The sequence below is a fragment of the Dromaius novaehollandiae genome, chromosome 3 (assembly GCF_036370855.1).
Source record: "Dromaius novaehollandiae isolate bDroNov1 chromosome 3, bDroNov1.hap1, whole genome shotgun sequence".
NCBI lineage: Eukaryota > Metazoa > Chordata > Aves > Casuariiformes > Dromaiidae > Dromaius > Dromaius novaehollandiae.
In genome coordinates this window covers 13079217-13105801 of record NC_088100.1, presented here as the reverse complement: position 1 = coordinate 13105801, position 26585 = coordinate 13079217, and the positions used below count along the sequence as shown (strand labels likewise).

At 42.1% G+C, this 26585-nt stretch overlaps 1 protein-coding gene across 1 annotated transcript in view; it reads left to right on the top strand.

The window, feature by feature from the left end:
• Nucleotides 1–452: 452 nt before the first annotated feature.
• The window catches only part of VSNL1 (visinin like 1), a 93183-nt gene continuing 67050 nt past the window's right edge, over nt 453–26585 (top strand). Inside the window, exon 1 of the mRNA XM_026097146.2 lies at nt 453–603. The gene's annotated coding sequence lies outside the window, so the exon portion shown is untranslated. The remainder of the gene's footprint in view (nt 604–26585) is intronic.

The following is a 26585-nucleotide window of genomic DNA, read 5'->3' as shown; positions in this document are numbered from 1 at the left end:
AGCACTGCGGAGAGATGCCATCAGTAAAAGTGCTGCCTGCGATGTGGGGGATGTCCCACCTGCGACGTGAGGTGATGTCCCCACACGTGTGATGGTCACGGATGGCTCCCAGCACTGGGAGCACCATGAACAACCCCATATTGCTGGAATCAGGGTGCATTTTGGGCCGGGAGTGAGCTCAGGGGAGTCTCCCCAGAGGCCACTGTACCCCGGAGGGGAGGGCGCGCGGGACCCCCGAGGCGAGGCACGGCGAGGCACGGCACGGCACGGCACGGCACGGCACTCAGCGCAGGCGAGTGCCTCTCCCCGACGAGGCCTCGCCTGCCTCCAGGCCATCGCCGCCCTCCCGCCGCGGCGGGCGGCACGCGCATGCTCGGGGCGGGCGGCGCGCGCGCGCGTGCGCGCGGCAGCGCGGGGCGGCGGTCTGCAGTGCGGGGCGGCGTGGGGCGGAGCGGGGGCGCGCGCGGCGGCGGCGAGTGAGCTGCGGCGGGAGCGGCAGGCGCGCACCGAGCCGCGTCTCTCCGGCCCCGGCACCGCAGCCCCGCGGCAGGCGCGGCCCCAGCGCGCTCCCCTCGCACCCGCCGACCGCCAGCGGCGCCCAGCGTAAGTGCCGCCGCGCTGGGGGAGGCAGCGCGTTTTTCCGCGGGTGCGAGCGGAGCCCTGGCGCGCGCCTGTGGCGGTGCGAGTCCCCGCGGGGGGCGACCGCGGGGGGCAGGGGGCGCCTCTGGCGCGCGGGTCGGTCCCGGGAGCGGCGGTGCCCGCGGTGCCGGCGCGGGGTTTCCCTCGCGGGCGCAGCGGCCACGGTGCGTGCGGGTGGGAGTGAAGTGCGTGCGCCGCGGAGGACCGGCCGCGGTGCTGGCTCGGGCGCCCTGTGCCGGTACTTAGGCGCTTCAAGCGGGTCATTTCTGTCGCTTTTTAGCGGTTGCAAATCGTCCTAGCCGCGAAAGTTGGTGTACGGTGTTTTTTCTTTAATACTTTGTGCACACGAGTTGTTTTTTCCCTGGCGAGATGGAGGGAAATTGTGCCCACAGCGCTCTGCCTTGAACTGTTGTGAGGGAGCGGGTGCCGTATCGATCCGGATATAAATACCGACAGCATCGAAAGGAAGCATTGAGCTGTCGCTTAACAGTTTGTGCTTGGAAGTGTTTTGCTGGATGTGGAAGTCTTTGGCGTTTCTTATTCATTCGCAAAGAGAGAGCGAGAAGGTCGTTGTTTCTTCCCAGTAGAGAAAAGACCCCGCGAGGAGGAAGAGCAGGAGCAAGGTCATCACACCCGCTGCGAGAGCAGGAGTGCACGGCGCCGTGCGGGCGCTTGGCCGATACTCTCGCGGGGTGCAGGAGGTTTCGGCGGTTCAAGCGGTGAGCTGCTCGTCCGTCGGGGGCTGCGCCCGCCTCGCTCCTGCGCCGTGGCCGGTGCCCGGCGGCCTCGCCGCGCTGCCGCGGATCGCTCGGGAATGAGACGGAGTGAACATGGGGGTGGGAGGAGATCGCCGGGGCCGCCGTGCCGCGCGGCCGTGCCCCGCATGCGGGCGGGAGCAGCGGGGCAGGGAGCCGAGGCGGGGGGAGGCTCAGCCCGAGGGGTCGCAGCGCGGGCGGAGGCAGGTGCCGAGCCGCCGTGCGCGGAGCCGCGCCGTTCTGCGCGCCCGCCCGCGCCGGGAGCCAGGTGCGCGGTCCGCCGCTCCGCAGGGTGCGCGGAGCGGGCGGGGTGCCGTGCTTGTCCCATCCCGACCCGTCCCGCCGAGCCGCGCGCGCGGGCGGCGCTGCCCGGCGCAACTTTGCGCGCAGGCGCCGCTGCAAAACGCGTTGCGCCGCCGGGGCGCGCGGAGCATGTGCGCGGCCTCCCGCGGGGACGCTTTGCCGCCCTGCTGCTCCGCGGCCGCCCCGCTGCTGCGATGAGCCGCGAGGGGAGCCGCTGCCGCCCGCGCGCAGTGGGTCGGGGCCGGGGCGCGGCGCGGTGCTGCCGAAGGCCCCCCGCCCCCGATTCCCCTCCGCCGCGCCCGGACTCCCCCAGCCCCCAGTCCCCCCAAATGGTTGGCTTTGCCCCCCCGCCGGGCCCGGCTGCGCGCCCCGCTGCGGAGGCGCCGTCCGGGCATCGACCCCCGGCGCCGACACCGGGCACAGTCCAGCTCTGCCGTGGGGCAGTGTGTGTGGGGGGGGGTTGCTTCAAGCACCACGCTGGCCCGATGAGCAAGAAGCCGTGCAGATAAGAGGGTGATTAAAAAACCTGCCCTTTTCATTAAGACTGAAATGCGGTTACTTGCACGCCAGAGCCTTTCCCGGTTAGCGGAAGGCTGAATGTGTGGACAAATCCTGCGTCGTTGTAAAGGAGGTGCTAACCTGACTGATGTAGCTAAAAGGTAGAGGTACTTTTCCCAGCAACTTCATGGGCAAATTGTTTTTAGCAGTATTTTATGGCAAGTATTTCTGGGGATAGGAGTTCTGTTCCGTCATTTATTAAAAAGCTGAGCTCTCAGAGATCCCACTGCCTCTTCAGAGAGAAGATAAAAACATAGGCATGTATTAACCAGAGTATGGCAAGGAACAAAATCTTCACATTCAGAGGAAAATATCTGAGAAATCTCTGTCTTTGTAAAATGTATATTTGGTGGCCCTTTTGGAATACCTGCCTACTGGTAGTTCACTTCTATGGCACATTATAGATTCAGTAGTTTTCACTATTACCCTTTCTTTTGATAGAAAGCTTTTTTAAAGAGCACAGTTCATGTAACATTAGTTTACTTGAGAAGTCCTCCAGGACAGTGTTAGAGCAGCACTCTCCATTTCAGGTTTGTGGACTGTGATCAATTTTAATTAAAACTTTAATTACATTTTGCCTCTCCATTCAAACAAAGCATAAAATAGTCTGGGCTAATGTTACTGTCAAGGAAAAATAAGAAAACATGTTCTTAATTTTCATTATATATTATTCCTGCCTTTTAATTAAAGGCTGAATCCTCTTGGACTCGAAAGGAGTTTTGCCATAAACTTGTGTGATGTAGCACTGCGATATTTAATTGTTTTCCTAGGTTGTCCTATCTTCTTTAATACCTATGCAAAGAGTTGCACCACTGACTCTTCACCTTTTTGGGAAATCACTCATGTGCTGGAAAGTACATCTTTTCAGCTCACATGAGCTGTGTCAACGAACGACATATACTTCAGACTATTGCGACATTATGTAACCTCACAACTGCATAACAAATGTCAGTAATGTCCCCATTGCTTTCAGTCCCCTCTTACTCTACCCTGCCTACAGTCCACTAGTGCGACCTACCAAAAGAATCACAGTTGATACTGTGCTATTTATATAGTACCAACAAGAAAAAAAAATCCAGCCCTGGGCAGAATGATAAAGCAAAGCGTAACTATGGGGAAGGGTGGAAGAGGAGTAATAGGAATAATTGGAATAGAGTGGGATGGAGTAGAAGCTGCAGCTTCGGCTCCCGGGAACGCCGCTGGTGGGGGCGGAGGTGCTGCGGCGAGGCTGACTCTGGTGCTGCTTGGAGAGGGAGCCGCACGTGTGCCCCTTCGCCTCGCCCTTTCCAGCGTGCTGGGGTGGTGCAGCCCTCGAGGCTCTTCCTTCTGTCTGCGCTCTCAATACGGCTGCAGGCAGAGTCTAAATCTAAGAATACAGATTGCTCTTAACAAACGCATTGAATATAGTGAACTTTACTATGGGAGCTCCCCAATTTGTTTACTTTTGAAGCTGTTCTGGTTTGGTTTTTCAGTGTTGGGATTCTAATTCTGTGCCTGGCTGCGGTGTATGTGCGTGCTTTTTCTGTGTTACATCTGCATCTCACATTTGTATTTCAGGGATTCAGTCCTGTACATTGCCCAGATTCCTGTGGATTTTCAGAAGTTTGTGCCAGTGGGGCAAATAATGCAGGCTACTCTATGCAGGATAACTCTAACTGTGAATTAAACAGCAATGTACACTAACCAAAATCAGAGTTATAAAACATAAAATATGATGGGTACATTGTTTTTTAAAGTAGTCAGAATTGAAACACTTAACACTGACCAGGAAAGATTGTGCTTCTTGCCTGTGATGTAAAACATTTTCAGCACTAGTCTTCATTCTTTTTTCTTCTTTTTTTTTAGTGCAAGTTGTTTTGCCTGTGTGGAGTGGGGATAAGTGTCCTTTGTCGTTAGAACTGTCTAAACAGATACTTGTTTCAGAGCTTTTTTATTGCCAATGCATTCTGCCCTTTCCTTTAGTTTTGTTATACCCTAACAGAGAAGAGCAACTGTGCAGACTTCCCATGCCTAATTTTGGCTCAGACTTTGTTGTAATGAGCCTAGACCATGTCACCTGTCCCCATTCGCTTGCGGGTCCCCATTACCTGTGTTTGGTGTGCCCCTTGCCATCCTGTACATCCTCTGCCTTTTTCTCATTTCCTGCAGAGTGTAATGTTCCGTCTCTGATTTTTTTGTGTGTCTTAGTTCTAGCTGCAGATCTCTTTACCTTTTCTCTTTTTTTCTTCTCCACTGTTTATTTCCCTTAATCCTTGGGAAAGATCGTGACTTATTCTGCAGCTTCTATATGTGGCATCACTGAGAGTATTGCCTGATACAGAAGTACAGCACGAACAAGGAGTGCTGCAAGCGCGTGAGCTGTGGGGCGAGAGGCTCCAGATGGGCTCCCGTCGCGGGGAGGTGCCTTCGCAGCTTAGTTCCAGCTCTGTATTCAAAGAAAGAGGGTATCTTATCTTTTCAAATCTTACACTATTGCTTTGAGAGTAATAGCTACAATCCTTTTCCAATATAATGAAACAGATGATCAAAAAGATAGTGATTTATCCATATTGCTTTTTAAGTTATGTTGCAAGTTGCTAGAAATATATATATATTTTAATTTATCTTTCAAACTTTATGGGGACATTAGCAACAGAGTTTCAGCTCTCAGGAGCTTTTCCACATTTATATACAAATATGACCCAAAGAACAATAATCCCCATGTAGGAAATTGAGGCACATTATTAGAGGTGATCTCACAACTGGATGTTGTAGAAGCAATTAGTTTTAAGGAGACAGTTGAAGGAGAAGGAAAAGATAGGAGTGACTTGACGCTCGGCTTCACTGATGTATTTATAAAAATATCTAGCTGTTTTTCTTCATGACTGTTCCTCCGAGGAGGGTAAAGAACAAAGTGTATTTTCTAAAATAAACTGTAAAACCACTATCAATTAAAAATACGTGGTGTTCATTGAAAGTGAGATGAGAAATGCATAGTTTGTTGACCTAAAAAATGATGTATTCTGAAACTCTAATATCAAGGACAAAAGAAGAAGTGTTTTGGATCTTATTGAAGGTTTTCTGCCTGGAACAATCCCTATTTAAGTCAGATTTTGGATCCCATACTGTACAAACGTAACAGAAAATATGACTATAGCTTCACCAGTTTCAGTATTTTGAAAGAGCCAGAGTTTGATACGTTCCTGGGCTTGTTTATGATTTTTGAGGTAACAGTTATGAATAATTTGAGGTAATTAAATGGATCTTTCAAGGTAATGATAATCTAATAATTTCCTGCAGGAAAATAAAGCATTTTAAAACATCTTGCTTTTTCATCATAGAGCCATTTGATAATGAATACCTACCTAGGAGCAGTGCACAAATCTAAATTGATATGCAGGGTAATGGTGATTTTCATAGCTTTTAGGTTAATATATATAAGACACTAAACCTTTTGATGAAAATGACTTTTAATCACTTTTGACTTGCAGCTGATTTAAGCAGTTGACAATTTTAAAATAACATCACTGGGTTTTTTTTGCAGCTCCACTGTATAGCTTACTGAATACCAGAAAATCATATGAAAAGGTCACTGGTAAACCCTTAATTCTCTTCCTTTCATTCCCATTTGAGTGAACTGGAATTTCCCCATTTATTTTAATAGGAACAGAGTTGTGCTTCACATACATTCCAATTCACATTAAAAATTATATTCAAATTGCGTTCCATTCAGGTGTTCAGATTATATTCCATTAGGGAGAGAATCGCTGTAAATATTTCTTGTCCACTAACTTAGAGCTTCTCAAAGGTGATTGAAAGGACCTAGAAACTGAGATCCATGGCTTGTAAATGGCATATTAACTCTTTTTGTTTGTTTGTTTTGGTCATACCAGCATATTTTCATACCATAGTTAGGCCTAAGAAAATAGTGGAATTTTGTTTAACTCATGTTGAGTTAAATCAGCTAGTATGATATCAGTCAATGGAATTGCCTTGATTGTTCAAACTTGGATGAGGAATATCTACGCTCTTAGTCAAAATGTATATGCAGGAAGAAAGTGAGCTGTGATGGTAATTCTCATAGCTTTTAAACTAATATATATGAGGCACTAAACTGTTTGATGAAGATAACTTTAAATCAGTTTTGACTTATAGCTAAATATGAAGTTGTGTCCTAGAGATGAAAGGTGTCAGATTTATAAATGTTTGTAAGGGATCATCATGAGTATTTTAACCAGATACCTAGCACAGTCCATAACATTGGACTGAGCAATAGCTCTATCACATTTCCTGTTAATGAACAACATATGCTTTTTTTTGAAAAAAAAAAAAAAAAAAGTCAATTTGATTTAAAGACCACAAGTAATGGAAAATCTATGACATTTCTCCTCATTCTTTACTAATAGTTAATTACCATCAGTGTTAAAAACTTACACTTTACTTCTTCATTGTGGACTTCATTACCAGTTCTTGAGACAATCAGTCCCTGAAGTAATTGAAAAAATATTAATCTTAAATAGGTCAGCTGTTGAGCCAAGTGTCTGTAAAGCATCTGTAGCTTGATTTTAGTATTTAAAAATAATTTCACAAAGACAGCATGTCACTAGAAATGATTTTTTTTAATAAAAGATTAGTGCTCTACTTAGTAAAAAAACATTTTTACTGCAAAGGAGCCATTAATGATAAATCATTCCGTATAAAAATGGAATTAAATGGCGTGGAAGAGAGCTGAATAATGTTTCTGTCAACTGCATTTGAGAATATCTGTATATTTAATGAAGACTTTATTCAGAATAGAGTCATCTAAAATTAGAACAACTTGTTTGTAAAAGCTCTTAGAATACAGCGTATTTCTGTGTATTGTTATCTGCTATATTTAGAATTATAAAATAACTGAAAAATTCATAGAGGATGAAATTGGGGATAAGAATTAGTAGTTTGAATGAAAATGCTTGTGTTTTTTAATAGAAGTTGATAAATACTGGAAGAAATGTGGTTTTGTAAAGTTAATAAAAATTAACATTATTATAAGGCCTTGCCACTGGAAATAAAACCTGCTTATGTAACGTGTTACGCTCCAATAATTTGTTTTGTTTAAGAGTTACTAATATCCAGCACATATCTGATTGACATCACTATGGTTAATGCTGTTTTATTGCAACAGAACATATTCTGTACTTTTGTAAAGCAGTCATTTTTCATTTTAAATGTACATTCATCAAATGGTACAAACGAGTAAAGACGTTCAGGCATGGTCTTGAAAATAACTGTCTTCAACTGAATAAAATGCTTTCAATTTGAAAGTATGGTAGCCTGAGAAGGAATTTTAGTTTGATAAGTGAAATATTGGATCATATTGATGATTTCTGCAAAACAGCATCATTTATACAGAATGGCTGTATCTTCAAATGCATTCTAACTAAGTTTCACCTGTATTTTTTCACCTATATTTTTTGCACCTGTCTGGCTTGGATATGCTAGTAGTCTTGGATCTGATCCCTTAATCGTCAAGGTCAGAGGATGTTGTGGAGTGCACTGCTGGGCTGGAATCTGGTCCTTAGCATCCACGTGGAATAAGAAAATACATAATATTAGTACGCTTTTTGGCTTTGAAATAAGAATGTTAGATGTTTCCTCTTGTTTAAACTTTTATATTATTCATTCTTAAATGCCAAATGGTCACAAACTGTTTTTCCCAAGTAAGTACATAAAATATACCTTCTCCTATCTATGAATTTCTAATGATGTAACTGTAGAACTGAAATACCTAAATGTCTAAGAGAAGTAGGTACTAAGGCACATTTACCTCCATGGGTATGGTAAGTAGATCATAAAGTAACCTTTATCATTCTTCATTTAAGAAGTTTCTTTTACAAGAGCTTTGTCTCTCCATGGTACACCACAGGGAAGCATTTAGCTATTTAGTTCAATGTCTGTCTATATTTTATTTCTGATTTGGGGAAATCAAAGGTTTGAGAGAGGCTATGACCCTATTTTTGTCAAGTACCTACCACAAAGAGGTGCTGCTGGAACACAGATCAATAAGCAATACTAGTTTCTACATGGTTAAGAGGTGAACATTGCTCGTGGAGGCTTCCCACTCTGTTGCATGAGAGTGTAATCCTGAAGTGTCAGCAGGTGCTAACTCTGCCTTGTGTCTTAGCTCGACCTTCACCTCCTCCTGATCCTTTTTTCCCTCCTTCTCTGGCTCTGCTTCCTCCCTTCTTTGATGCTGCTCCAACAGTCTCGTGTTTCCTAAGAATCTTTCTGCTCCATAAAGATACCTGGCTGTGCTCATTTCACCTTGGTGGATGCCCCCTTCAGCTTCTCGCATTTCAACTGTGTGCTTTTTTGGTTGGTTGGTTGGTTTTTTTAAACCGTAAACTTTATAAAACAAGGATCTGGTCTTTATATGTTCTAGGAAGTGCAGCTATATATATATATATTTACATTGCTATGCAGGTAAATATTCATACTAAAATTTTAATGACACAGGAGATGCAGTAACTACAACCTGAGCAGAAAGATAAGATGCATATTCAGGGATTTCATGGAGTGACTCTGGACCAATCCATGTCTCGCAGCAGTGGCTGAGTCCAGCTTCTGTAAAGCTGATTAGGATACGTTTATTCTGCAGTCACTAGCTGTGAATGCAGTATGCTGACACACTCAAACCAGCCTTAAACCGAGTGTTGCAGCGTTCGGACATGGCACAGAGCTTGGTGTGGGGTATGGATTTGGGTGTTTGTCCTGCTCTTGAATAGCTTTTGCAGACCACTGCAGTCTGCTTTGCCCTGACTGCACTGTTTCTGGGGTCAAAGCTAGCGAGTTTAAAGCTAGGTGAGGTGCACACACTGCTGCAGTTACAGCGGCTGCAGTATAGATGTACCCGAGAACACGTTCTGAACATCTAAAAACATGTTTTTTTTTTTTTCAAATAGTTCTAGAGTGATATTTTCAAAGAGAGGTCTGTAAGAAGTCCTAGTACAGTGTGAATAGATGTTGAATACAACTCTGTCCTGCCTGTGTGCCTGTCTGCTTTGCCTGTATAATCACTCCCTTCAGTGCCCTGGCTCCCCGAATCTTAGTGCAAGGCCCAGTATGTAGGTCTTCTGAGATCTGTGTAGTTCCAGCTACAGGATCAGAGCCGATACTTTTAATTTTTCCTGGGTTTCTTGAATGACAGAGTGGAAAGGCAGGATGCAGAAGACTGAAAATGTTCTAAGAATTTAGCATAGCATATTCTGTGTTTTTTGTTCCTGTGCACTGTTATCAACAGTCTTTCTATCAGTATTTACATATATCTTAATGCGTAACATCTTAACCTTATCTGGCTTAACAAAACCTATTAATGCAAATTCTTCAGTCACAAATCGGTTTGCTTTCTTTAGACAAGAATGAGCTGGAGAACTCTGTTTGCTAGTTAATTGATATTACTTATGAAATACATTATTTAGATTAGTATCTCCTTTAAATATTTTTCACTGAATGTAGATTACTTATAGTATGCGACTAAAACAAATAAGAAACAATTTAATGGGTTCTAAATTGTTGTGTGAAAAATCCACAATAAATATAAAATAATGAAGTAATTTGTATTTCACTGTCAGACAGTCTTGTCATTGTTTTATGTTGCTGTAGTTTTAGTCTTGGTGAAACCCATAGTCAATTTAAAATAAATAATACAGATAACTGCAACTTCATCTGCTTCATGTGAAGTGAAAAATAACTGAAAAATATGTGAAAAATAACTATAGCTAACTATGGCTTGAGTTTGAGTGGGTGCCTTGTGCTCCTTAAGTTGGCTGAGGTTGGGATAATAAGATATTTAGAAAATTACCTTCTTCCTTTAAATCGCAAGGTGTTCAGGGTTGTAATACGTGTGACTCATTCCAGCTGTTTGCAACTCCATATTGCTGGCAGGAATATATTAGTGATCGCCATTAACAATATATCAATGTCAACCCATCTACAGATGTAAGAAGTGGTTCATGAAAGGGTTGTTCTAGGAATCTATGTAACAGCAATACTTGGAGATTGTAATTCTCAGCGTTGTCCAATGCAACCAGCAGTTCACTGTTGTAAGCATTGATGTATTCAGAAGGAGTTCAACATCCAAAGCTACACAAGGCAACTACCAGTCACGGATTCAGGAAACTGCAGATTCCATATTTCTGCAACTCTACATTTTGTCAGTCAGTATTAATTTATGAGATAACTGATTCTAAGAAGTCCTCCATAGCACCTAGTAGCCATTTCAGTCTTGTACTTTCATTTTCTATTGACAATGTCTTTAGGAAATTTGCAGAAACGAGTGGGTTTTCTTTCCTTCTGATGATCAAAGTTGATGATATCAGTCTGGATGCTTGAGGGGTGAGGTATTCTTTTATAGATGCTGAATCTACCAGAATAGCCCAAGAAATAAGGGCTCAAATTTACACATGTTATAGGGGCATACAAAACTCACCACATGTCAACTCTGCTATGGTAACTGGCCGTGGTACAAAATTTCAGGCTAGAATAAATGTGACTTGGATGTTGTACAGTGAAAGAAAATATATGTCTTCTATGGGCAATGGCACTGAGCAGGGATGTTGACAAGCTCAGGCTCGAGGAAATATTTTGGAACAAGTGGCAGGATGGCTTGATGGTGCTTCATTATGAAAAAATCCCAAAGAGATGAATGTGAACCAAAAATTTCATATCTGTCTTTCCTACCCTGAAGTAGCTGGACCAAAGCCCAACACTATTATCAGTACAAGGACATATTCTGAGAGCTGATCTACCAGATCCCTACTGGAAAAGTGGATAAAGGAGTAGACTCGAATAGGGTAAAGTATATCCTGAATCACCAAAGCACTTGCATGAGGGATGAGGTTTAAATACATGGAAAAATCCGTTGGCTTAAACTCATTGAGTTGATTAGAAATGTGGGTGTAAATGTTCAGCAAGCTCATAGCCTGAAGGAGATGGAACTTGGAGAAAAGGAGAATGTGTGATCATGAATCATGTCAAAGATGTAGGCAGGATCAGATCTGTGAGGATTTTAAAGTTAGAAGTTTTAAGTGAATCAATAAAGAGAAGGGAAATCAGCACAGATATATAGGAAAAGGAATAGGCGCGCATTTAAAGATAGCAGACGATAAAGTTGTCAGCATCTAAAAAGGTCGGAAAGACTGAGGAGTTGGAGAACCTTTCACGAAAGAGCTGATTAATTTGGAATGTAAAATTACTAACAATTTCACCACTTTTCACAATTTTTTAGATGATGTGACGAAACTTTTTGGGGTTGGAGGGAAATCTAAAATGTAAAGTCCCTAAAAATTGGTACTAGGAAAAAATGAACTTCGTGAAAATCCAACTGTTTTTTTGCCACTTTTCTCCAAACTGCTGCTTTGTACATAATGGTAGCCAATCTATGTCAGAACTGTATTGCAGCAAAAGCATTCACTGATTTAGGTGCTTAGAGAATGCCCCACTGAGATGCAAATAGCTGGCTAGCTAAATTATGAGCTTTGTTTTATGTCCATGTGCAAGTGGGATGTGTGATGGATGTAGCTGCTGGGGAGAACTGAGTTGTTTTTAAGTCACATACAAGTAAGTCTTGAAACTGAGTGGAGAAACACCCCCCAGTGCAGGCTCCCGCTGGCAGCGAGCTCTGCGAGCTGTAGGGGAATTTGTTCATCTGGAGGCTCTAGCCTACTCTCAGGCATCTGGGGCATGAAACTAAATAGGGAGAAGGATTGAAAAAATATGAAGCTTTTGCATAAGACTTTGTAAGTCCTCTCATCATATGATTCATTGATCTTATGACTGAACTGTCACTTTTTAAAATTCTGCTTTTTTGCAGTAAAAAACCTGTTAGTTTGAGGCCCTGATTTTGAAGTATTTAAATGACAAGTTGCTCATGGTCGTGCTTTTGTATGTACATGCCATGTAGTTTTTCTTTGCTGGTGTTAGTTTTGAATGGGATAAGACACCTACAGTGTTGGCAAATTCAGAGAATTTGGCATGATTCCATTCACATCATGCTATTTCATGAAGCAACAGGCAGAAATGTGATTTCTCCAAGAACTTGTAACAAATTATATATAAATATCTAAAGGGAGGGTATAAAGAAGATGGAGCTGGGCTCTTTTCGGTGGTGACCAGTGACAGGACAAGAGGTAACAGGCACAAACACAGGAAGTTGCCTCTGAATCTAAGGAAAAAAAAGAATACTGTGAGGGTGACAGAGCACTGGAACAGGTTGCCCAGAGAGGTTGTGGAGTCTCCATCCTTGGAGATACTCAAAAGCTGTCTGGACATAGTTCTGGGCAACGTGCTCTAGGTGACCCTGCTTGAGCAGGCGGGTTGGACTAGATGATCTCCAGAGGTCCCTTCCCACCTCAACCATTCTGTGATTCTGCAAATTAGTGGCAAGGCAAGGAATGCAGGCCAAGACCCTGATTCTTATAGTGAATTATAGACACAGTCTTACCTGCCTGCTCCAGCACAGTGCAGTAGTACAGTTCTCTTCATGGGAGGACCTCAATTTATGCTGCTGCTTATGCTTTATGATGCTTGAAAGAGGTTGGACCAAACCTCAAAAACCCTACTTCTAATTGTTACAAGTCAAGGTGAAAAATATTTGCTATTTGCGTAAGTTTTTCACTGCTAAGCTACAAGTGTTTCAATTCTGTTCATCAATAAAGGCCAATCCCTTTTTCAAAATGAGTTGTCTGTACAGTTCAAGTGCAGTTCCTGCTTTGATGACTGTCTTTGGTGTCTGGCAGTGAGCTGAGCATAATACAGGAGCTGCTGGGTGGGGTGGCCAGATTTGGGGTATGAAGAGAACAAGGGTGCAGCAGGCATACCAGCCCTCCATCCTGCAGGAGGTCCTATGTGGAGCAAGCAGCAGGCTGGAACTAGGTCCTTTCCAAGGCTGCAGCTTGATAGAGGGATGGGGGCGGGGGGAAGAAAATCCTGTGTATCACCCAGACAGCTGGCTCAAAGCAGCATCCCAAAGGGCTTTTGTCATGACGCTGGGGTGTCTAGGTATGAGGCGAGATCTGATTACCCGGCACCAGGTGGTCCACATCCCTGCAGCTGGAGGAGGAACACCGGCACGGGCCTGGCTGAGTGCTCCAGCCTGACCGACCATCCCTGAGGCTGGGGTTGATACCATCACCGGAGCAGATTAAAATCACCATGTTATCAGTGTCTGTCTGTTACCCACACCTGCGACTTCCCTTTCCTCTCAGCTCTCTGAAGTACTTGGTATGAAGTCTTGGTATTCAGCTCAGTTTAGAAATATTGTCTAGTCTCACTATATATTTTTACACAGACGAGCAGTTTCTTGAGTTTTTGTGCGTAGTTCCTGAATAAAAAGATATTGAAAGTAATGATTACTTTATACCTTAACTTTAAGTTATTAGGCTACCACCAGTCTAATTTCGGCATATCTAAAAAGTGGAAATCAGCTGGTATTTAATCTCCCCTATGCTTCTGTGCTGTTGCCACTGAGATGTGCTTCTGTGCTGTTGCCACTGAGATGTCACAGTTGGGTGGTGCTGTGATAACAACAATCCGCTTGGACTAGAGCTGATGAGGAGGTGGATTCCAGCTGGGCTCTTACACTAGATAGTGAGGAGATGCATGTCTCTGTTATCTGTGAGTTTTAATTACACTGGATTAATTACATCACGTTATTACATTTACATGTAGTTATTACATCAGGTTTAATGATCAGTTCAGCTATAGTCCTTGGCATATTTTTTTTCTTGTTAGGCTTTTGCATAATAAAATACAGGGGATCAGCACACTAGTACACGTGTGAAAAATTGCCCGTGCACGCATGGTTGTCAAAGTCCTATGAAAAAATGGCATCTCAGATGAGCTTCTGACTTGGCTTTGAACAGTTATCCTCTACCTAGAAGCCAGCAGCTGACCTCCTCTCAGCTGTGTGCTTTATGACTGACTATAACATGGTAGAGTTCTCCTATAATTTATAGCTGAATTCCATTTTAGACCGACTTTATGGCTGTGTACTCATTATAAACAATTTTCCCCATTGAATTGTGAAGAGTTACCTAGAGATCAATTCACTTGTGAATAAACTGGGACATGAACATTTCTCAGTACGGTGCAATAAACAGGCATAACCAGTTACATTCTGCTAACCCACGGGTTGTGCCTCAAATTTGTCATCATGCTAAGGGTTGGCAGAAACAGCCATTTCAGAGGAAAATGGGTGTGACACTGTAAGATTGTGAAACAAGGTAAAAATATTAAAAAAAAAAAAAAAGTATCAAAGCACAGAAAAAGGCAAGGGACATGTTTTACATGGAGTGATCCGGAAGCTGTGTGCTCCTTGTTTTTCCTTTGAAAAATCTCAGTTTGGCCAGCTGTGTAGGTGATCATTACCATTCATCTATTATTATGGCAGAAATATTTTAAAATATAGTCATTTGAGCCCCAGTCACATGGCGTATAAGCCAGTACAGCTCCACCGGACTCCATGAGGTGGTTAGGAGTGCTGTTAGCCTGCTTTGGCTTATGGAAGACAAAAGATGAAAATGTGCTTAAGAGTTGGTAATCTAATTTCTTCAGCATAGCAAGAATCTAGAGCTCATTCAATGAACTTTTCAGCTTAGCTGCGTATTCTGAAACTGGAACTCCAAGCTCTGATCTTTCCTCTGCAAAAGATCTTGTAAGTTTTATTCTGTTCCTATAGCCTTAGAGCATCCAGCTGGACTTTTTATCACTCTAAATACAAATTTTAAAGTTATGTTTTAGCTGTTTTAGCTGTAGCGGGGCTTGACTTTGGCTGGAACAGTGCTACATCCCTTGGCTAGCTGGAGGGGCTGACTTGCTTGATTCTTGGCTTCTTTTTCCTCCAGAGGCACCTGGGCAGCATGTGCCCTATAGTGCCCCAGCAGCCTCGCTTGTGCCCCGTGGGGAAGATGAATGAGCAGGGAGGAAACAGTGCTCATTCTACATCTGTTTTTGGGCAGCCCGCGTCGATAACAAACAATACAGCTCCCTGCAGTGTGCCATTCCTGCAAGGTATTCCCTGAATCTCCCTTCCGCTCAGTCAAAAGAAAACCAAGCCTCAGTTAGTGGAAAGGCAGAATGTGCCAGGTGGAAGGTAGCAAGCAGCCCTTTCGTCTGCAGCGAGCAGGTGAACTAGCAGTCCAGAAAGAAGATTATTGTGGGAATATATTCACTAGTATGAAGCTTACTCAACTTGTCACAATTATTCATTAAGTTCGTTAAGATGGTTCCTTCTAGTTTTGTCAGGTCGTTGTCATTGTATATGTATTAGTTCATGTCTGTGCTCTGCTTTGGGATGAAATAAGTGCTTCCTTGGTTGGGGAATCAAGGGCATGGACTAAAGCACAGCATGTGCTGCTAGGGTCCTGACGCAGCCTGTTCTCGTGGTGCTCTGCTTTCAGTGGTAGGGATGCGACCCATCCCAAGCACCACCGGGAAGCTGTGGGGCGCTCCTTGGCACCCACAGGCTTAGTGGTAGCCGGGTCCTACCACAGAGATACTCAAAGTGCATAAAGACCTAAAGACACCAAAGACAGCTTAAATGATAATCCATTTTTCCTAAGATATAAACGTCTTGCATAATTTATATCCAGATCATGAGTTTAACCTCCTGTTTCCTCAAGGTCTGTGTGCAGCTTTGAGGAGAAGTTTCTCAGTCAGCAGTTTCGTACATAGACCCAGGATATAACACCCGTTACCCTTGCTCTGTCCATTGCCTACAGGGAGCCTGTTCGAATGGACTTTTCTCTGTATGAATCAAAAAGAAATGCTCAAGGCTGCCCTCTGCTTACTACCTCTGCCCAGTACCTCTATATATGGTCCCTCATAAAGTACTTGAAACCACTGTGCATAGCTCGTGTGAGGATGCTTTTACACACTGTAGCATCTTTGAAATTTTTGAGTTATTGTCCTTTCAGTACAATTCTGATAAAATCCCTTAGTAGAACCTGTGGAATTTACTATACTCAAAAATGAAATAAAATTTCTTTCATTAAGTATCTAGGTCCATAAATCCTAAACCTTCTATATAAATGAGAGGTCCCTTTTAAGTAGCAAAGTGAATAACAAAGGAGATCACTCCTGTCCCTGATGTTCTTTGGGAAAAGCTATTCAGAAATAATTTTATGTATACTCTTTGTCTAGAAAATTGTTATCCCCTGGAAAAATGGCTGTGTTAGTAAGATGCTTTTCTGAAGAATAAGAAAGGGATGAGAGTGCTCATGCCTTGAATTTCTCAGGAATAGCTTACATAGTTCATATCCACTACCTGTTCTAGTCTGAACTAATATTCTAGTATAGACATGTCTGTAGTGATTGAATTGTTAGAAGAATTTGAAAAAATTACACAAACTTGAAAGATTGCAGTTATTAAAGCAATAAAAGTTCAGGCTGACTTTACGTGGAAGAATAGAAAGCTAAGCCTGAGACTGAAACTGTGGCTTCATAAATAGGCTTACTTGCACACGGCGATCCTACCCACAAAATCTGGGAGGTAATTACCTGGCTTAATCAGGCACAAATGAAAGGCTGTCCCAGGAAAAAATTACCTCATCCTGAGGCTGGAACAAGGACAAAAATTCCTGGGCCTGAGAAAGGCGTATTTACCTTTCTCAGGGTTTCCATGTTGTAATAGCCTTTCCATGAAGTAGTTGGTGGTTAATGCCTTGGCTCAGTGATGCAACGAGCCTGAACACTTTTTCCAAAAGCTGAACGTTGTCTGAGATGTAACCGTGTGACCCGTGGAACGGGCTGTGTGGGTAAGCGAAGCTTCGAGGAGAGAGTGTGTAGTTTCCAGGGTGTAGGAAACATTAGGAAATACTGACAAAATCAAATGGTGATGATTTCATCATGTGTTGTGAACGAGTGTTCTCAAACTGCTCTTTTCTTACTTTGGAAGTGGCTCTTTCTATGGTTACAGATTTTCCAGTGGGAAACACTGAATGTGGTTCAGGACTAGCTTTGTCTAGACTTCCACTGGTCCTAACTCCTAAAAACTATTTGGCTCCTTGTTCACTGTAATAATACTAGAATTAAATTCTGTTTTCTGACCGAAAATCACTACCTGATTCAGTGCCTAACGCCATTAATGCAGGGCTAGTAGTACATTAGAGATCCACATCAGCATTTGTAGATGGATAAATAACTGTTGCATTACTTATATCTCCATTTAGTAACCTAACTCAGGTGTAGCATTTGTGGCTCATCTAATCTTAGGTGTTTAGTTGTCTAAAGTGTGCTCTGTCGGTGTGGTATCTAGATGGTAGATGTAATTTTGCTATTTACATCCTAGTGTTCTAGAAATATTAATAAGAGTGTGCTGCTGAGGGAAATATACCCATAAACCTGTGAAACAACTCCCAGCAGTTCAGCGTGATAGTCTGTTGAAATTGGACTGCTCTGACTATACCCTCTTGAGGATCACAGCCAGTCTCATATTTTATCCTGAAATTCCATGAGGAGACACTCAAAATAAACACTACACAAGCAGCAGCTTAAGTTATCTTTAAGGCAGTAGCTGGCATCAGTTTCACTTTAGACCTCTATGTGGCTTTCTTCATTTCAAAATCCATGAAATCTGACCTTTTGGATATATTTTGCTTTTATTTGTTCTGTCTGTCGAATACAGTGGGAATTGAATGGATGTGGCTGAGAAAAGAATGAGTATAACGTAGATGCTAACCCATTATGACTAAATTATCCCTGTTAGCTCCATGTTACCAGTGCCAGCCACTTACTGTATATGGTGCATGTCTCCTCACTAGCTTACTTTTAAGACAGAAAAATATAAACATTAGATCTGTGTTTGAGTTTTCTTGGGAGAAAGAAAAGCAACATGGAAATTACAGGATTATTCCAGGCACCATTTCAGAGAAGTTCATTTTTTTGTTCTGCAAATACTTTTCCTTTTTTACTGCTTATGAAAGTAAACTGATTTTCCTAAGCACTGTTAAAGCCTAAAGGTGAATATGATCAAAATAACCATTCACCAAGACCAACAGAGCCATATAATTTTAAACTAATTCTAAACTGCAGTATTTTTCAGAAAGAAATAGTTTATTTCCTAAGAATAGAAGAGGTAGAATTTAGGATTGGGACAATACAAGTGCACACACATTGCTGCCAATGAAAGCAAAGCTTGCAGGTCTAATTTTAGGCATTTCAGCCTTGGTATTGTCCCTTTCAGCATGGTTATTTTCCATACAATACAAAGCGGTCCTTTTTTCAGGCTTTATAAACTGCTTTAGAGAGCAAAAGCAAGGACAAAGTGAGCATATGCCATGGCTGAAAGCAAATCAAAGAAACTTAACTAAGGCTGAGGTTAACAGCAATTGCATGCCATTTCTATTTTCAGAAGACAATTCTTTAAGAAAAGCAAGAATCTAAAGAAATATATCATGAGGCTTGAAGCGAAGGGAGTTACATGGCACCTGAACTGGGACCGTTGAGTGTGATTGAATGGGCTTCAGTCTACCTAACTTAGGTAATTAATTTGCCCTATGTTTAGAAGCCTAGTAACATATCCCTCTTAAAATAAGCGTCTAAATGACCTGTAGTGTTTGGAGAGGTAGGAGTTCGCATGGGTATGTCTACCCATCTTTAGATGCTTAAAACCAGGCATTGTAAATGCAGTGGAAATGCCACAACTAATCTGTTAAGTAACACCATACAGATATTATTTTCTGATATTACCTTTTATTGATACACTCATATAAAATGACTTCATTATAGAAATGCATGTATTCTTTCCCTTGTGTAAAATACCAAGACTGGAGCCAGTTAGTAGTGACTCAGACATTCCCCATGGAACCTTAAGCGTGTCCTGCAAGGTACTACTGCTAAAATACCTTTTAAAAATAGCTGAATTAACATTGTTTGCATTTTTTATTCAATAGAAGCTTGCTGAGTATAAAACTGGATAGACTTAGAGAAATCAGAGCACAGAAAACTGAGTTGCCTTAGCGTGGTTTTTGTTGGTAAATCTGCCCCCCACACCCAAAGGAACTATTTGAAACAGATTGGTAGTTGGCTGTATTGTCAGAAAGACTATTTCTTGGACAGAGGCTACACAGGGGCTGCTGTAATGTCAGACTGCTATTTTGTTCCCATGAATTTAGTAGAGATCCACTGTCTCTTCACTAGATCACTGGACTTCACTAGCTGGGAAGTACCTCGATTTAAATCACAACGACTGAAGGACAAGGTGGTTATAGGTTCTGCAGTTGTCCCCTAACTGGGAAGTCACCTCAGTCTGAATCTGAGGTCAAGGGATGGAATTCATTTCATGCCATTTTAGCTGTCTAAGAATTAGGTGTGTAGTCTAAACTAATCATCTAGGTTTTCTTGCTAGTCAAAGGAGAATAGGCACCTCCGGAAAATAATTAATCCCACTTATCTCGTGTATATATAATTTTTAGGATGGGATGATTTTCCTCTTGGTGAGTGGGTGCCTATCTCTCTCCCTTGGGCATTGAAGGCATCTTGATGGCTAGTTTAGATTAGAAATCTAACTTCTAATGGCTACCACCCAGGTAGAAATAACCTGGATTAATTAAGTGACCTGCCACAGTTATTATTCTGTGCATGATTTGTGGATGCTGTGTTAGAGAAGATGTCTTTTCTTGGTTTCCTTTGCAATCATTTCAAATAGTTAAGCATTAGTAGTATAATTGCTCAGTTTTTCATTGTCCCTTATCATATGAAAGTTTTAAAAATTGTAACAGATTTTTGTTACTAACTGTCATTATTAATAATACAAACCATTTTCATTCAGTTTCTTGAGGGAGTAGATTAAGTTACAGACTGACAGTTTGATATCTTTCTGGATTCTGGCCTGATTCTCAGAGGCATAAATCAACTTAGTTCATTTTAAGTTAGGGAAAAATAATGTTTCTAAAAAAGTTTGAAGTATATATTAGAATAGGCCGAAAGTATGGCATCAGCAAACAGTGAACAGAGTGTCAAATGGCTTTCTTTGCTGGCAGGAACTAATTTGATGGAAACTTCAAACCGGTAATTGTTTAGTTGTTTGGGGGATTTCAGTTCCTCAGGACTTTTCCATACCTGTCAGATTTAAGTTTTTTTATTGCTATGGCAGCAGATCTATGTGACAAGCAGAGTAGAGGAACAAATTGAATTCATGCTCTTGAAAAGGGTTTTTGTCGGTGTTCAGAAAAGTGTTCCCCCCGCCAGAAGTGTAGCTAGCTTTTAATAGAGAAAGTACAAATGCAAGTGAAATTTCTTACTCACATACCTTTTCCGTTGCATTTTGTCCTTTTGCCGGGATAAACTGGCAGCAGCGAGGGCCAGGTTCACTTCTCCATTTGATCTGGGAAAAGCAAACAAAACCAGTTCAAACCTCTACCTAGAAACGTAGGGGCATGAGATAGGTGGATGGTGCTCCCTGCTTCTTGCAGGTGACAGAAATGGGTTTGCTAAGCACTGCTTTGTTAGAGGTGAGGAGAGAAGGAGGGGCGTGGAGTAACATCTCGAAAAAATAAGTAACTACCTCTCCCCCTATAGTTTAAATTTCCCTTTCTATTTGAGGACCTCACAGTTGTCCCTTCCTTTAGGGATGTGCAGCTGCTCCCACAGCTCTTCCTCCTCTTCCGGTTTAGCTGATGAGGTGTGCCCAGACCCGGTAGGGACCAGAGGAGCTGAGCTGAGCTCCCACCTCACTAGCTGTTTCTGGTGATGAATGTGGCTGGTTCTGCTGCTTCTTCTGGACTGCTCTTCTCTGAGCTGTTTCTCCTCGAGCCGGTCCTCCGTGGTTTCAGGTGGTCAGGGTGGTACACGTGCACATACATACACAAGCCTCCCATGCTCACCCACAGGAGGGAGAGGAAGAGACTTTAAACAGTCTTGTCTTTCTCCCTTGATCTAGGACTTCTGCATCTCGGGGCTGTAAATCACAACATTTTTCACATGACTGCCTTGGGTTCTTTAAGCTTTACACAACATAATTATAACCTGAACAATCCACTCAGTTTTACAACCTTCTTTTTAACAGAAATGCTCCCAAAAATGGTATAACATGTAATATCATTTAAACGGGCTGAGGCCTGCCCCCCAGCCCTTCCCGCTCAGTCGTGCCTCTCGGAGATGCTGACAGAGCCTTTCCAAAGGCTGGTGCCTCCAGCCCTCTCAGCTCTTTGGGAGGGGTTGCCGTTCCCCTTTGTGCCTGAAGATGCCAAGCTTGTTTAAATGTCAATAAGATGTTGCACAGGTGAACTTTTCTGCAGCTTAAGCAAGCCTACTTTTTTCTTTTCTTTTTTTTTTTTTTCCACCCCTTATGCATACACCTTGCAAGCCTTGGACATAGATCCTCCCACTGCTTTTGCTGATGACAGTCCAAAAAAGGAAAAGAAAAAGTGTTGATAAAAAGCCAGGGCTGATGAGAATTGGCATTGAGTAGGGAACAAGAGCCAGATAGGAAGGAGGGAGGGAAGGGAACTGGAAGAAAGAATCAGGATGAGCTGGTATAGGTTTACTGGGATTGGCCTGGCAAGTGTGCTGATAGAGGAGGAAGCCAAAAGCACAGAAAGAAGATTGGGCAAGGAGGCACAGAGAGGGAGAACTAGGGGTTGAGATTCACAGTTTACCGTGATCTTTCTGCCTGAGGGCAGAGCCATGGAAATACTGAGTGGACACTCAGCCCACAGCACATCTGGAAAATAAAACCAGCTTAGCCTGTTATTGTTGTGTATGTACATGTACATAAAAATACATGTTCTTCAGCAACATTACAGCCCATGCTTTTGTTAGGCTAGTCAGGCACGTTACTTAACGTAGTCTATTAATGTGTGGTCGCAGCTTGGCACTCGCAGCTCCCCAGGACATTGTTAATACAATATATTCATGTGCCTGGCTATTTTCCTGGAGAATCAAATACCAATCTAAATGTCTTGCAGTTACAGTGTGTGAGAAGTTGGGACCTTCAAAATGATAAGAAGTGATACCACATAAAACAAGGAATGAACACACATGCTGTTATTATGAAGTGCAGAGTTAGACCTGCTTTGTATGCTGGTGTCATATTCTTAGAAAGAGGTAACAGAGTTTAAGTCACATTTTGAGCAGGGAATGCAGAAGCTAAATGCTTCAGATGAGATTTGCATAGCTCTTTAGGTACTTTGTGAGATTTCAAGAGCACTCAAGCTGCTGAAGAGCTGGTAGATAGATTGAAGATCACCTTGACTTGCTTGAATATAAACTAGCCATGGTAATTAGATCACAGTATCTACATGAGCAAGAAGTACAGGCCGGTAGAAGTTGATCTGTAGATCAAAACAGTTGGTCTTGAAGTCCTGTGTCCACACTACATATATGTTTATTTTGGAATAGCTCTAGTCTGGTCCCACTGACTGAATACCCGTTTGTGGCTGGCTTACGTTAGATGCCCTCCTGGAGTACATCGGCCAGATCAGGTTCACCTGAAAGGAATCCAGGTAATGTGGTTCAATACCATGTGTGGGGCAAACCATGGCACAGCAAGTGGGGCTGTTTGGGAGGTTTCCTTCTGAAGTGCACTCCTGATCCGAACCAGAGCACTAATGCGGAGGCAAGCTACCTGCTGCCCAAACCACCTAGCTGAAAGCCAGTTCAGGGAGGTCTACTCGAGCTGTGGTCGCAGCATGGACTACTCACTAAATTGTTCTTAGTTCCCTTTGATTTGAGGAACTCAGCCATTTAGGTCCATTTAGGCCTTTTTCTAAATACTTAGTATATTTTCAGAGGCTTACATGTCTCCATGAATCTGGCTCCTTATACCACTTGCCCTGAAGTCTGTATTTTCCAAGATACACACATTTTTCCACAGAACATAATACAGAGGTGATTATAAGTGAAGAAAGAGATATTGGATCCTTTTCCCTGAATCTATGTCTTCACGTAGCTTTTTCCCCTCCCCCTTTGCCTGGCTTAAGTAACAGGGCTGTTGTGGTCAGGAAAGATGAGGGAATTTTTTCCACCATGAAAAAAGCATTCAGGTTTCCTGAATATCATTTGTTTTGTGTTCCCTTTTGTCTTGGAGACTGAAAAATATCACTACCCGAAGCCCATCATTTGGAGTCCTTTCTTGTTCAGTTCCAGAGGGGATTCTGTAACAAGTTCTCTTTATACTAAGTCTTCTTGGAGTAATTTAAAAAAAAAAGAAGAAGAAGAAGAAGAAGGGGGAGTACTACAAGTATAACCAGCTCCGACAATTCTTTGCCTTCTGGCATCCAACAGTTTTTTATATTGCATCCTCTGATTTGATTTACTAGCTGTTCCAAGCTCCTGGCAAGTGCCACAATAGCTTTTAAGATTACTCTGTTTTTTTTTATTGCTGTTTTTTGTATTCCACTGTTTACCCTATTTCTAAGCTGTATCCTTCATTGCCTTTAACTCTTCTCCCGTACTGTCATGCCAGAGAGTTAACAGCTTTACTAGGGCCTAATCCAACTATAGACCTCATAGATAATCTATTATTTTAAAGCTTTAGATCAAGACCAGGTGCCTATTTAAAAACTGTGCTCTTGTTCAGTGGTAAAGATTGAAGGTGAACCAGGAATTTGAGAGTGAAATTCTACTATTTCCCTCCTAAATGATCACAACACTCCTTCTCACGTTGTTAAAGTACATGAATCTGTCAACCATTTTATCAAATTTTTAGCTTTTAATGATAGCAACATGTATTAAAGCCATCTTCTATCAAGTTGAGAATTTTGTGTCATTTGTAGTACTTTAATACTCATAATATGGTGAAACATTGTAGGCATAAAAATGGTTATCACACATCTTTACAATTTATGGAAAGTTGGAAAAAAATGAAATGTATTCATAAGTGACTTGTGGAATTGACAAGTGAAGTGGGAAAGTTTGCATATGATTTGAAATTATCCATGACAGTCAAATTTAAATCCAACTATAAAATGCTGCAGCATGACATTAATACTTAAGATTGGGAAGATAAAATGGCAGGTGAGTTCATTTGCAATAACAAGAAGGTAATGCAAAATATATTGATGGACTGTAACTATTAGAAGTCAGAAGAGAAGCTGGGACTTACTGAGGATAGCTCTGTGAAAATACCATCTAAGTTCAAATAGTTAAAAGGGCTAGAAAATATTAGGAGAAAAGTGGAAAAAATATGCCACTGTATAAATATATAAAATATCCTACGTGTAATTATAGTCACTTATATGATAAGGAGATAGTAAAATTATAAAAGATATGGTAAAGGTAAAGTTGGTTCAGAATATGGAGCACAGATGAGACAGCCTGGCTGTTTCATGACTGCTGAGGGAGCAGGTGAATAAGCAACAGTCACTATTTCTCACAGTACAAGAAATAGGGTCACCAATGAAATTATTGTACAACATCTAATCAAATTTTGAAACTGAGTTCCACAGGATGTTGTGGAGACCAAGATATAAATGTGGTCAAAAAGGGATCAGACAGATTCAGAAAAGCTAATTTAATCAGTGATTATTAGACATGATAGTCTGGAGAGTCAATGGAGAGAGAACAGCATCTCCAAAGTATGACTCATCCTATCCTAGGAGAAGTGTCTTCGATCAGTTGGCTAAATCGCTGTCTGGGGATGACTGTCTCTCCTTTGGCCTCATTGACTAACTTAGTGTAGACACCAAAATTTGAGAAGGCTAAAGCTAGATGATATGGGTGACTCTAGATGTTATATTCATATACAAAAGTTGTGGGACATTTTTGCAAATAAAAAAGCTATGGGTGAAATTAAATGGTAAAGATGGAATTGACTATAAGGAAAGGAAATTCTCCTTTCTGTTTGCCATCCAGGGTATTTTTATTCTTTCTTAGCAGCAGTATAATTCATGTACTTTGATTGCAGAAGCATAAACAATGTGAAATAGACTATTGGATTATCACCAAAATCACTCCCAACCTCTGGAATCATTAGAGAGAGCAACGATATTTTTCTATCATAAACCTTTTCACCTCTGCATTCTCCAGTAATGTGTGAGGTAATGCCAAGCCTTCATTTGAAGAAGGAGGGTAATGGCTGATATTCTCTAGCTTTCCAAATTCTGCAGACTTTTAAATAGTAGCTGTCAATGTAGTTGCAGCTGCTTCGTGTCACAGTTGGGGTAAATTTTTCACCCATTGCTGTCTGCTGTCATCTAGGAGCAGCAGTTATTGTGGAAGGCACAGCTATGTGAGTGCTGTCCAGTCCTCTTCCTTGCCTGTTATCTCCAACGTTCCTGTTTGACTTGGAAAGTTACTCCTTGGTCTGCTTCAGCAAGACCTTAAGGTTGTCTCAACAACTATGAACTTTGCTTCAAAATGAAACCATCTTCCTGGGTCTTTTTTTTTTGTCTGTCATCTTTGCAGTCCAGGTCCATGGGCTTCAACTATTCTCATGGATAATTTAGCAAGAGTCATCCCTAAATTAGAAGAAACATCATGCTGCTTGAGAATTAGAGTTGTTTCTCATGCTCTCCAGGATGCATAGCCTGGACTACAGTCTTTCTGTTGCTTCTTCTGATCTTCTAAAGTAGTTTTCCCAGGGGATCTCTATCTGCCACAGGTTTCGGTGGGCAATGAATCAGAACTAAATTTTAAGGGAACTGCACGCTAGCATTTTATATTTTGAATTTTGAGAATATCCAAAAGATTTCTGAATCAGCTTGTATGTGTGTAGCAGCATCTATCAAATGCTTTATCCTGGTGGAAAATAAACACAAGGAAATCAGACAGTATTTTGGGTTAATTCCATAATCCCATAATTTAAATATTTATATAGCTTTCACTTATTTTCCATCATATTTTTATCTGCGTCATGGTTGCTTTCTTCTGTTTTTGTAGATACATTGCTACCACCTGTGCTCAGAGCTGTTCTTTTATAGCAGCTTCCCGTATGTTTAAGTGGTGGAATTGTAAGTGCATTGATGTCCAAATCAAAAATGTTGCTAACATTTTCTGCCCACCTTTTTCAGTCATCTCCAAAAAGATAACTACTAAACTGCGTGTCCTAGAAAAACAGTGTTCAGAAAGCCATCTGAAAAGCAAGCATCTCTTTAAAGTAAGAAAATAGACTGTTCCTTGCTTCTTGTTCTTTGCAGGTTGAGGTACAGAAGTTCTCTTTGATATGCTAGTACTACAGACTTGAGATGCTTTGTAAAGTTTTCTTCTGTTTCCTCCTCTTTCCGCCATATAGATTTTATTATTCTTGGCCACGGTAAATACTAGTAAAATCTAGTTTCTATGTCTCGTTTCTGTCTGTCTATGGTTCTTTCGCCAAAAAAAGCGTGTAGTGTGTGTGCACACACTGCACACACACACACGAATTCAGCTGGGCAA